General features: G+C 39.0%; 1 long non-coding RNA gene across 2 annotated transcripts in view; it reads left to right on the top strand.

Annotated features, from left to right (window-relative positions):
- The window catches only part of LOC131381174 (uncharacterized), a 93,189-nt gene extending 80,609 nt beyond the window's left edge, over window positions 1-12,580 (top strand). Inside the window, exon 4 of one of the 2 annotated variants that reach the window (XR_009209716.1) lies at window positions 12,465-12,580. This is a non-coding gene — a long non-coding RNA (uncharacterized LOC131381174). The remainder of the gene's footprint in view (window positions 1-12,464) is intronic. The other variant, XR_009209717.1, reaches the window with a different exon arrangement.
- Window positions 12,581-13,947: the final 1,367 nt, after the last annotated feature.

Here is a 13,947-nt window from a genome sequence, read left to right as displayed (position 1 = left end):
TTAAGCATGGCTTGAGATGTCTTTCATTGTTTTTAGATATCTTACTTTTTTATTATCACCCAGCTTCAGATATCTTTTTAGTTCTCATTTTGACTTTTTCTTTGACCTGTGGGTTATGCTCCATGTCCTGGTATATAGTAGGCATGCATATTTTAAATTCTGTGTTTGATAGTTCCAATCCCTCAAGCTCTTGAAAGCTTTGTGTAATGCCTTAGGTTTTTGCTGGCTTTTCTTCATGTTACTTTATTTTTTTTTATAAGCTGGTGAAATTTTGTTGTGTGCTTTAAGTTATAGTTTTAAAATTATATGTAGAAATAGTGTAAGGGCTAGGATAATGTCCCCTCCTTTAGAGATGATTAACAGTTGTTTCTACCAGGTACTGGAGGCAATATCAAAACGGAATTTTCTTCATCCAGTTTGTTGGTTAGGAAGAGTCAAAGCTGCGCTGCAATTTCTATGAGGGCCTGTCAACATCCACTTTACTCTTCCTCCTAAGCTGTGAATTCTTCTGTGGACCAGCTTAGACAAGGATGTTCATCTGGGCCCCTTTTACCAAGTTCCAGACTCTGTTTTCTGATTCTCTAGTCTCCTTGGATGGTCATAATCATTGATGATCTCTCCTCCTCTCAGCCACCCCATTCTGAATGGCAACTTCCCCCAGGAGAAAAGTGATTCCAAATCTCAGGCTCCTCTTCACTGAACCTCTTTCCTCCTCCTTCTCCTGGCCTAGCCACTTTTCAGTGTCCTGATAGCAATTTTGCATCTTCAAAGAGAAGATACAACTGACTTTTCTGGTTATCCTCACCAGTCCAAATTGCCTAGTACATTATTACTAAATGCAGAAGTCCAACCAGGGATATTTTTGTTCTATAATATAAATAAAAGGCAGTAAGAGTCTCCTTGTTTTTGATATATAAATTTAAGTAGGCATCATGAGTTATCAGGCCTAACTTACTCACTGCTTCTTAGCTTTTGTCCTGATGCAACTGGGTCCTTACTCAATTATATCATTATAGCATATTGCTCTGAGTGACTTTTCCTGTTATAAGCATATGGTGTTTTTAGTTCTACTGTTAATTCTTTTCCACTGGACTTGTTTAAAACATGCTCATTTTCAATTTAGAGTCTGGGCAATGCATGTATTACATTCTAAAATGCCTGGCCAGCTTCCTCAGGAGATAAAATTATGAACTGGTCACTTAGACTTGCATATATTTTCTAGAATTTATTTGCAGAGTTATCAAGTACCAGTTATAAAGATTTGAGAAAGGATCTGCAGCCTGTCTTACTAAATTAGGAATCACGGGCCTCTTATTTCATGTGGAATGCACTTTATCAAGGCAAAAGAATAAAAGCTTGGGACAGTTTGACTGAGAGAGTTGAATCTAAAATTGTATAAAACTATCCAAAAATTAATTCAAAGTTTTCAGTGAGGACTCACAAGAATATCGAGCCATGTACCTACATACATATCACAGTGGGAGAGATTACCCAGACTTCCATGAAGCTGTCAGTCAAAATGAGGGAAAGAAGTCAGTTTAAGAATGTTAAAAGAAAATCCATTTGTTCACATTTCAAGTAATAGTGAATATTTATTACTTTCTCTGTTCTGAATCTCTTCTCTTTTTGTTGGGGGGAAATCCCTTTCTCCCTGCTTTGGAGAAATAGTTTCTCCTTCCTTATACAGGTATGTGAACTGAAATGATGCCTCCATCTACCTCCATGATCAGAGGATATGGTCTAGTTGTGGAAACATTTCCCAATCTGAAGATCACATTTCCTTCCCTACAGTCATTGCTCTGGGGGATGGACAGGTGACCTGGTCCTGGTCAATCAACCTAGACCTTGCCTGGGATTATGTGATTTAAACTTATTTAAAAAGTCTTTATTTTGTGTGATGACAGCTCTAGAAATATGTGAGCCCGAAGTGTCTGGCAGAATGAGACTATCAGAGGTAATGAAGCTCATACAGAGAAAAGCAAAGGTTAATAATAGCCAAACTTCTGATGATATTTGTGCATTCTGCCCCACTGACCAAGAGGCTGCTTTACTCCCTGCCCTGCCAACAGTTGGGACAAATGGTCCGTTAAATTATTCTTTGTTGATCTAAGCTACTTTGAGTTGGATTCCTTTAATTTGTAACTAAATTTATAGGGTTGCCAAATAAAATAGAGTATGCCCAATGTCTTAGTCTGTTCTGTCCTGCTACGACAAAATACCAGAATTTGGGCAATTATAACAAATAGAAATGTGCTGGCTCATGGTTCTGGACACTGGAAAATCAAATATCAAGGTGCCAACATCTAACCGGGCCTTATTGCTATGTCTCATTTGGGGGAAGGCAGAAGGGCAAGAGACCACAAGAGAGAGAGAAAGCAAGAGAGGGGATGATCACACTCTCGTGATAACAAACCCACTCTCATAATCACGGCACTAGTCTGCTCACCAGAGAAGGACCCTTGTGACCTAAACACCTCTCAAAAGTTCCACTTGTCAATATCATCACAATGGCTATTAAATTTCAACATAAGTTTTGGAGGAGACAAATATTCAAACCCTAGTACCCAGTTAAATTCAAAACCAGATAAACAGAAGGAAAAAAAAAAAAAAAACAGAAGTATCTTAGTATAGGTATGTCCCTAATATTGCATGAAACATTATATGTACTAAAAATTAGTTTTTGTTTATTTGAAATTTAAATTTAACTGGTCATCCTGTTTGTTTATTTGCTAAATCTGGCAACCACAAATTAAAAGAATCTTAACCTATATGTGGGTTATATTCTGTTTGTATTATAAATTCTGGAATTTCCTGGGTAAAAATCCTTCATTAAAAGTGCGTTCATTTTTACTAATTTATTCTTAAAATGACTGAATTATTTTTACTAAGGTTTTATTTAATAATTTTATTTTATTAAATTTCTGCTGTGTGCAAGACAAGTTACTAGGCTGGTTGTAGTAAGAGATAAAATAGATCTGAAATCCTTATAGCTAAAGATCTTAAAATCTACTTTGGGAAATAAAACTAAATTCATTAATATAATTTATGGAAAATATAAAATTGAATAATACAATCTTCAATTTATTTAACCTTGTATAATTTACAAACTATTTTGAGATCACTTCTCATTAAATTCTTAGAACTTTGTGAAATAGGATTCTTGCATTTGTTCTCATTCTTTAAAAGAATTAATTGGAGTTTAAAGCCATTAAGTGACCTTCCTAGATCTCTCAGATAATATGTAACATAGCCAAAATTTAATTCCAATTATTTTACTCCAAAGTTTTTCACTCTATTACTCTACTATTAATTATTAAATAAAATTCTGGGATATATGATAGGTGGTATAAATAAATACTAGGTGAAGTCGGAAAGAAAATTGATAAAAGAGGATAACATGAGAATGGCTTTAAAAGTTGGTTATGATTTAAATAGCGGAACACAAGAAATGAAAGGTATGTAGGAAAGAGAAACACAAAAGGTTTGAGACGTGCGAGAGTGTGCATTCCCAAGAAATCTTTGGAGCTTTCTGGGACAGAAGTCAGGGAAGTTGTTAAATTGTACGCTCAGTCAGCTCTGCCTGCACTCACATGCCTAAGAGACAAACATCATCATCAGCTCAAGTTAGCCACAGGAAATCGTATCACATCCCTAATCTATTGACTCCACTGCTCTCCTAGACCACTATTTCATGATTCTTTCTAACTTCAAACTTCCAATCCGCTGTTCCCCATTCTCACTCTCAGTTGATGACCTTTCTTTCCAGCTCATTCACAAATTAGAAATCATTATAAAGCAATTTGCTAGTGACTTCGAAATGCAAATCTTTAGCCTACTGTCTGGACTCTGTATTTGTACCTCCAGCTGCCGACTCATCATGCTTATTGGGATATCCAGTGAGTTTACCAAACTTTCCATACACAAAGCCAAATTGCTGATAATTTTCTGCCCCATACCAGCTCTTCTTACCTCTTCTTCCATCTCAGCAAGCTGTAATGCCATCATTCTACTTGTTTTTGCCATTATTCTGGACTCTTCTCTCACACTTCACATATAGTTCAGTGTCAATTCCTTTATGTTCAATATTTAAAACATACCTAGAATGTAATTGCTTGCTACCCCCTTGGAACAAGATATCATTATCATTCCCTGGACTTTCCCCATTGTATTCTAACTAAACTGTCTTCTTTGAGCCTTGCTCCCATTCAGTCTACAATAACAGCATCTAAATGACTCATGCTGCATATTTGCTTACAACCTGGTAATGGTGGGTTTCCGCCCCCTCCAGGAAAGCCTAAGTCCTTGAAATGGCCTAAAGGCTCTACAAGATGTGGCCTTCTGTCATCTCTCCAACAATATCCTCTACTATTGTCATCCTTTTCTTTCCCTGCACTCCAGCTTCCCAGGTATTCTTGCTATAATAATAATATACTTTTTAAAAGATGTGACCTGCTTTGACCTCAAGGCTGTGCAATGGATATTCTCTCTGTGTAAACTTTTCTTTACCCAAGTGCCAGCCATGGCTTACTCTCTCATCTCTTTCTAATCTTTTACTTCCCCTTTTACAAATTGCAACACCACACTGATCACTGGCGTTCTCGATCTGCTTTCCCTGCCCTATTTTCCTCTCCAACATTTATCATAATATCATACAGTTTATGTATTTTACTTATCCATTTATGGGCTGTCTCCTCCCACTAGGACATAAGCTCCACGGGGAAAGGGACGATGTCGTGTACGTTGCTACATTCCTTGTACTGAACACAGTGTCTTTTACAGAGCAGACTCAATAAATATTTGTTGAATGAATAAATAACTGTGCCTATACAAGTCTGATCTATGGTAGGCTTTGAATTTAGGCACTGAAGTAGAGGAATACTGAGCCACAAGATTTTTGGCTATGTGAAACTATGTGGAAATTAATATGGCAGACATAGCTAGGTTATATCATATATTGGCTAAACTAAAATAATAACTCATTATCTGAGAGGGTTTTTGGTGTCGGCAGAGGCCCTTAGGACCTACACGGGGTCCGAGAAGACAAGTTTCTCAAAGTGTTCTCACAGCTACAGGATATGATCACTACATGCAAGACAAAGAGACCAGATGGGAGGCTGTCACAGTATTCCAGGTTTGAAATGATGTGGGTATGAATTAAAAGTGTGATTGACAATGAGGAAGACAGAAAGGCACAGATTTGAGAGACAGTTAAAGAAATAATCCCTAGGATTAAAGGACAAAAATGGATATGGAACATAGATTGGAAATTCTGGCTAAGAAATGACCTTAAGGTTTCCAGATTAGAATACTGGAAAAAAAATTGCATCCCTGATTTAAAAGAGCTATTTGGCCAAGTTAAATGGTTTCTTCTTGCTACTTTTGGCTTATTTTGTACTTTTTCAGGAAAGAGAGCAATAGTGGGTAAAAGATGGAGGCTGAATACACAGTCACTAAGGACTTGTGATTTTCCCAAACTTGTGAAAGTCCTTTTGGGATCAGACTAATGCCTGAATACCCCAGGTCACTGCAGATCTGTTTTGATTGTATCAATGTCTATATCTTCTCTATAGCATGATAGGGCCACATATTTCCTATAGTATTTCCACTAAAAAGGGCTTTTACATTGCTGTTATCCCATAATGCCACCAGTAAAGATGTGTCTAAGTGGTGTTATGACAAAATGAAGTCAAGGTCACTCGGGAAGATTTTGGCTTTGCTGGGAATTCTCACTCACGAAACTCCCAGTAGTTGTGTGTCGGAACAGGTCACTGTTACGGTTTGTCAGCTGTGCTCAGCGGTAGAAGCTTGCACACCATCTGTTCTCAGATGCCTGGTTTTGCCCAGAGCTATTTGTTCTTCCTTTTTTCCCTCCCCTCACCAATTTCCACAAATACCAAGCAAGAAAATCTTAACAAATTTTGCTAGTATTGGAGTGTTAAATGAATTAAACTTGGTGAGCCTAGCTCATTGAGGGATTGTGCTAAAATTCATGCATAGAGAGGAATAGCAATTCTCCTGCAAGCAGATGATCCCTAGGCAGACTTGCTTAAAAGGTTGAATAAGTAGGTGAAAAGCTGTTCTCTCTTTCCCTTGTAGCTCCTTTTGCCCACCACTAAAGATGAGGAAATGAAGGGAATAGGCACTTACACATCATTTTAATTACCTGCCATTCGTGAGAATGACAATGTGCTGAGCTCTATACCAGGAACTTTGCATGTAAGATCATGGTTGAGAAGGTATGCGGTTGCTTCAATCTAATTATTATTTTTAAGATAGAAATCACCTTTAGAAATTAGAGAACATAGATGCCTCTCATTCTTATACTAGTGAATCTACTTTATTGGAGAAGCCCAAAGAGTAGGGATTCCTAAAGAGGGAAGAGTACAAGTTAAAATGTCAGAGATGCTGGTATGAGATCCAGCTCAACACACTCAGCTGAGGCCACTTTGATCCAATCAGTCTTTACACATCTCATTTTCCTTAGTTTTGAAATAAGGAAAACAGTATAAACCCCTTTTAATGAAAAGGGAAATGCACAAGTATCTGGCACCTCATAAATATGAAAGACATTAAACCTAATATAAATGTAAAAACTAGAGAACATGAATACTTCTTTGATACACTTGAATTAAAGTACTGTTCAATGATACATAAAGTTGTGGGTTAATCATTTTCTGCTGCTTAAAATTTACTAATCAATGGAGAAATGAAAGCCTCCAGACACATAAAACCACTCAGATCTTCCTGTTGAAGCAGCCATGGGAAACCACACAGTTAGCTAAAGCAGATTGAGATGCTCTGTGCTAAGGTCAGAGTACAGACATGCAGAAAATCCAAAATTCAAGCTGGGAGCAGTGGCTCATGCCTGTAATCCCAGCATGGTGGGAGGCCAAGGGGGCAGATCATGAGGTCAGCAGATTGAGACCATCCTGGCTAACATGGTGAAATCCTGTCTCTACTAAAAATTCAAAAACTTAGCCAAGCATGGTGGCGTGCACCTGTAGTCCCAGCTACTCTGGAGGCTGAAGCAGGAGAATTGCTTGAACCTCCACCTGGGAGGCAGGAGTTGCAGTGAGCCAAGATCCTGCCACTGCACTCCAGCCTGGGCGACAGAGAGAGACTCCGTCTCAAAAAAAAAAAAAAAATCACTTACTTCTTCAGATACACCATCCTTCATTGGACGGTGACTTGGAATATGGAATTAAATATTCTACATTTTTACTGTCTTGTTCAGTTTAGTGTGGGGAGCTATTACACATATGACACAATCTATTATAGGCTATTTGGAATGCAATTTAGATACATGTTACCTAAAATGGTTAATGGTAAGTTTACAATACTTACAAGTGGCCTTGTTCATATTCCTTCATTCAGCCAGTATTATCTAGTCCCTCTGTGCCCGGAGTTGGTTCCTTCTGGTGGGTTCGTGGTCTCGCTGACTTCAAGAATGAAGCAGCGGTCTGGACCTTCACAGTGTTACAGCTCTTAAAGGTGGCACAGACCCAGAGTGAGCAGCAGCAAGATTTACAGTGAGGAGTGAAAGAACAAAGCTTCCACAGCATGGAAGGGGACCCGAGTGGGCTGATGCTGCTGGCTGGGGTGGCCAGCTTTTATTCCCTTATTTGTCCCCGCCCATGTCCTCATGATTGGTCCATTTTAAGTGCTGATTGGTCCATTTTACAAACCTCTACCTAGCCACAGAGCGCTGATTGGTGTGTTTCTACAGAGTGCTGATTGGTGCATTTTACAAACCTCTAGCTAGCTACGAGCGCTGATTGGTGTGTTTTACAATCCTAGCTACAGAGTGCTGATTGGTGCATTTTACAATCCTCTTGCAAGACAGAAAAGTTCTCCAAGTCCCCACTCGACCCAGGAAGTCCAGCAGGCTTCACCTCTCACTTCTACATATAACATATAGTGCTGGCCAATGGGGAGAAGTACGCTAACATTTAAAATATATTTCTGCCTTGAAAGATTTGTAATTTAGTGGCAAAAATAAGAGGAAAAGAGAGTGGACTTGAGAATAAGCCAGAGAAGGCTACAGTCACTGTAGAAGGACTACAAAACCTCATTGTCTCCTGTGGCAAGGTTAAACTTCAGCCACATACACCATGCATATAAATGCATCATGTGTATTCAATGCATATTCACAGCCCTCCTGAGGGTCCAGTTCTACAGACACAGAGCCAGCCAAATGTTGGAACTTTGGTGTTTGCATGGGACTGTCCACAATGGCCCTCCCTCTCTAAGGCTAAGGCTATACCTAGAGAGCTCCTGGCAAAGCAGTTTAATGCAACAGACTTGAGGGGCAGAGATTTGAGGTTGAGCTGCACTCTGTTCCTTGTTTACCTTGCAAGTCGGAGCAATGTATTTACATTTTCAGAGCCTCAGTCCCTTATCTGTAGAAATGGATAATCATAGTAGTCTCTAGTGAGTCGTCTAGAGAGGCCTTAGATGACAAGAAAACTGCTTATTTAATAGGCAAATATAATAGGCAAATATAAAGTCCTCATTACTCTGTAAATTGACTGGATATTTAATGATGATAAGGCATTACTGATACAAAATTTTAGAAGCAATGATATTAAATTTATTTTTCAACAGTGGTCTTTTGAAGATATATATGGACATATACAAAGGTTCAGTATAGTATTAGCTCTACTTTTATGTAGTGAAATATATAAATTGAAATACATATAAGTATTATAAGTTGAAACATACAAATTGAAAAAAATAGTATATACATATGCTATTTATAAATTCAAATATTTCATAATAAAAGTTTATAGAAATGCAAGATGCTTGAAGAATGGAATGAACGAAATGTCTTTTCCCCAAACCAAAATATTTTTCCCTATCTTTCTCATGGGCTCTCGTCATTTACTCAGGGACACGCTGGATATACATAGGCAGCAAAAGGAAAAACTATGGAAATAATTCCCCAGCATCCTTAAACTAAAAAGGGAAACTATTGCATGTTGCCAAAATCTGGGAAGGCCCTCCAGCTTCCCCACCCTGGGTCTCCCTTTATGATGCCTACTACAATGTGGATTTATGTTCACCAGAATATCACCTACTGTATAACAAGTAGAGTATAAAGTACCATATTGGACTACCATATGGCTACCAACCTCAGAGGTTGGTAGCAACTATCAATGTAGAAATTTGAGAGCAGAATGAGCCTCAGGATAGAACCAGTTCTCACTCAAGCATGCTATATAATTGGCTGTAGTGAGAAACTAAAAAATGTCTCAGAAACCAGATGGATTTGAAATGTTCCATTATTCATAAACAGTTCTTCTTTTTTTTTCTTTTTTTGCTACTATACTTGTTCCCATTCCCAAATATTCTGCCACAGAAGATTGCTGAAGAACGTGTGAAAAGCAACATAAATCTCTGCTTGCTTTTCTGAAAGGTGTACTTGCAGCCACAGCACCCGAGGAGCCAGAGGCAATGGCTGGGGCAATTTGTTTAGGGTCCCCTCTCTGCCTGGGCGTGTTGTCAGTGGATACGTGTGTGAAGGGGCTTCTGGAGGGAGGGTGCGAAGAGGGTCGTATGTCAATCTGGCCACAGGTAATCACAGCCTTCCAAGTTTTGCAACTAAGAAATTTCATCCTCTCCAAAACTCAAAGTGCTATTTCCTACCTTTTGTTGATTCAAATGGCGGTCATTGATGTTCTGACCGGAAGTGGCTCTCGCCAGATAAAGAATTGCTCAGTCTACTTCCTGCCTTCCATTGTCACACCCCACTCCACTTGGAGAAAGGACAAGCGAGGGCACTTCAGTTGGAGAGCAACACTTTTTTCAAATAAGTAACATTCCAAGCCTCAAAAGAGAAACTCGTCAGTGACATGTATCAACAACGGTGGTTTATAAAACACTCTCAGACAAGCAGACTTGCAGTATGGCAATTTACATAGCGGATGAAATGCGGTAAGGAGAGCACCTTTCAAAGAGTATTCATGTATCATAAAAGAATGTGGGCCGGGTGCAGTGGCTCACGCTTGTAATCCCAGCATTTTGGGAGGCCGAGGCAGGCAGATCACGAGGTCAGGAGATCGAGACCACGGTGAAACCTCGTCTCTACTAAAAATACAAAAAAATTAGCCGTGTGTGGTGGCGGGCGCCTGTAGTCCCAGCTACTCAGGAGGCTGAGGCAGGAGAATGGCGTGAACCCGGGAGGCGGAGCTTGCAGTGAGCCGAGATTGTGCCACTGCACTCCTGCCTGGGCGACAGAGCAAGACTCCATCTCAAAAAAAAAAAAGAATGTGAAAGAAGAAAATCCAGGTCCTCTTCTCTGTAACATGGTGTTGGGGAATGCAAAGTCATGCAGCAATCTCAGTAGCCTTCCATCAGACATTTTACTATCCTTAGAAATAATGCATTTATTCTAGAGATGTTGAGAAAATGTCTATTTAAGGCGTTGGTGTAATTATTGCTTAGGGAGAAGTTTGTTTTGTGTGATTTATATAGAGAATGAAATAACTGATAGATATGAGGTTGGTAATATACAGTTAGTATGAAAGATGAATCCTTCCATACTTTCACACCTAATCTTACTCATCCCAACTTTGGTTCATTAAATCCAAACTGCCAGAGGATAAGATCGGACAAAATTCACAATTGAGAACTTCATTTCATATGTGGTGAAATTTAACTGTCATTATGATTAAATATAATGTGTTTTCTGTTGGGTGCTAATGATTTTATTATAGACACCATATTTTTATATGATTGGGTCTCACTTATGGAGAAGAATGTGCCCTTAGATAACTTGGATAGAAGATAATCTGTGAGTGACTTAGCTATAACTTAAGAATATACTTTTTTTTTTTTTTACAGAAAATATAATCTCTCATATTAGTTCAATATTAAAATATTTTTAGGTTCTCTGCACATGTAGCATGGCAATAGCAACCTTTCCAACGCTGTCCTCTAGGCTAAAGACAACCTCCTCCACCCTTTCAACTATCCTCTGAAGTTTTTGCCAGGTACACTGCCACTCATGTATTTTCCAGAAATTTGCTCCTCATAACGTATATTATCTCTGCCATACAGCATCATCTTTAAAATCTCCCAATCCTTTTTAACCCAGTAGTAATCCTAGAGACTGTCACATTCAATCTTTTCTTTCTGTTAACTAAGAGACACCAAGTGACTGGCCCAGGTTCAAAAGCTACCTGGAAAAGCCGGGGAGGAATTAAGTTAAGCAAAACCTTCTGAGATGCTAATGGCACTATCTTTTTTTTTTTTTTTTTGAGATGGAGTCTCACTCTGGAGTGCAGTGGTGCAATTTCGGCTCACTGCAAGCTCCGCCTCCCGGGTTCACGCCATTCTCCTGCCTCAGCCTCTCTGAGTAGCTGGGACTACAGGCGCCCGCCACCACGCCCGGCTAATTTTTTTGTATTTTTAGTAGAGACGGGGTTTCACCGTGGTCTCGATCTCCTGACCTCGTGGTCCACCCGCCTCGGCCTCCCAAAGTGCTGGGATTACAAGCGTGAGCCACCCCGCCCGGCTGGCACTATCTTTTTACAGTCTGTTTTGTATCATTATCCAATTGCTTTGATTAGGACTTACTTCCCAAATGGTTTCAAAAACCTTTGATGGCAGGGAAAGTGTTTTATTTATTTACTGTCTTTCTTTACAGTGTAATGCTGGAAACACACTAAAAAAGCAATGAGTATAATGAATATGTTGCATAGTAATAAGGAGCACCACGTTTCTAATTGAGGCAAAATTCACAGAACATAAAATTAACCATTTTAAAGTTAACAATTCGGTGTCATTTAGTACACTCACAATTATATGTGAATACCCCTTTAATCTAGTCCCAAAATATCTTTAATCACCCCAAAAAGGGCACCTTGTACCTACTAAATAATTATTCCCCATCCTACCCCTCCTTATCCCCCACAAAACGCCAATTTGCTTACTGTCTCTATGGATTTGCCTATTTTGAGTATTTCATATAAATAGAACCATACAATATGTGAACTTCTGGGTCTGGCTTCTTCCACTTAGCATATTGTTTCAAAGTTTAATCCATATAATAGCATGTATCAGTACTTCATTTATTTTTATGGCTAAAAATATCTTATTATATGTATATGTCACAATTAGTTTATTTATTGATTGATAGACACAATGTTGTTTCCATCTTTTAGTTCTTGTAAATTGTGCTGCCAGGAACACGTGTATATGTGTATTTGAGTATCTGTTTTCAGTTCTTTTGGATATATACCTACAAGCAGAATTGCTGGGTCATATGGTAATTCTATGTTTAGCTTCTTGAAAAACTGCCAAACTCGTTCCCGTAGTGGCTGAACCATTTTCCGTGAAAAATACAATTTTGAGGATATGAAATTATATAGTGTGATGTTTGTGCACACAAAAAAATGCCCCTTGACAGTTTGGTAACAACTGTTGTGCAACAGTTGTCATTTATGTGCATTCTCCACTTACAGGTGAGGACTCTGACACATCCAGATTTTGTAAGTTGCATAGAATGAATTTCACAGGATGCATCCAATTCATGGACTCTTACAAGTTTGTATCAACACCTACAGATCTGACCTCTGGGGTAAGTAGTTGTGTTGCCATGCACAGTTGTTGAAGTTGTGCACAACCTATCCTGTCATATGCAACAACCCTGATTAAGTGGTAATTGACTCTTTACATTCCAAACTTGGCTCTTTCTGATGTGAGTAATTATCCATCTACTCTAATGTTTTCGGTCATCTTTTGGAATGCAAGCATCTACTCTATTGCTGTCAATCAACAATATCTTTAATGTCGTACACAAGTCCTTATGCCAGACCATTGGAGGGACTGCAAAAGGTATAAAATGTGGGCCTTATCATCAAGGAAGTTAAAGATGCTATGGAGAAAAGAAACTGACATGCTTGAAAAATGTATTAATAGTATAGAAAGTGATATGGTTTGGCTGTGTCCCCACCCAAATCTCATCTTGAATTCCCACGTGTTGTGGGAGGGACCCAGTGGGAGGTAATTGAATCATGGGGGCTAGTCTTTCCCATGCTGTTCTCATGATAGTGAATAAGTCTCACAAGATCTGATGGTTTTTTAAAGAGGAGTTCCCATGCACAAGCTTTCTCTCTGCCTGCTGCCATCCATGTAAGATGTGACTTGCTCCTCTTTGCCTTCCACCACGATTGTGAGGCCTCCCCCAGGCATGTGGAACTGTAAGTACATTAAACCTCTTTGTTTTGCAAATTTCTTAGTCTCAGCAGTGTGAGAACAGACTATTACAGAAAGTATTAAAAAATTGTAGGAAAAACATCTGGCTAAACGATTAGGGCAGTCACACAGAAAAGATGAAATTTGAATTAGGCTCTGGAGAAGGGGCAATAGTTCAAAGGCAGAGACAAGAAGAGCTGTGTTTCTTAGTGTATTGTATAGAGTCTACAAAGCAGGTTTTGGTACAAGTTTGAATAGAAAACAGAATTTATGCACCAGAGTTGTGAGAGGTGAGAATTTGCAATGATAGTCTGAACCAGCTGGTGGAAGACTCTAATGTCAGTCTGGTCTTCACTCTGAAGATACAGGGTCTTTGAAAGGTCAAAGATGATGAAAAGCAATCTCTTAGCACAATTATTCCTGCAAGATGGATTGGCGAGGTAAGAGAGTTATGAGGCTTTCATTGTTCTCCAGACATACAGTGACACAAAAGGATCTGAATTAAGTTAAAGACAGAAGAAACTGAAGATAAATAACAGGATCTCAATGATAATGTCAAGAGGATTTGGGGTCTGATACAGTTTGGGCTTTAGAGGAAAGGAAACAAGGAGTTAATGGTGACTGTGAGGTTTCAGAGCTGGAGGACTGAACAAATGGGGGCATTCTTTATGAAGCTGGTTCATCTGCAACAAGGGAAGAGGGCAAGAGTGTTGAGTTCATATAGACAGTGAAACACGTGCGACATCATCA

Source organism: Hylobates moloch, unplaced genomic scaffold, assembly GCF_009828535.3.
Source record: "Hylobates moloch isolate HMO894 unplaced genomic scaffold, HMol_V3 SCAFFOLD_14, whole genome shotgun sequence".
Lineage (NCBI taxonomy): Eukaryota > Metazoa > Chordata > Mammalia > Primates > Hylobatidae > Hylobates > Hylobates moloch.
Note: the sequence above shows the minus strand (reverse complement) of the source record. Positions and strands in the feature narration are given on the sequence as shown.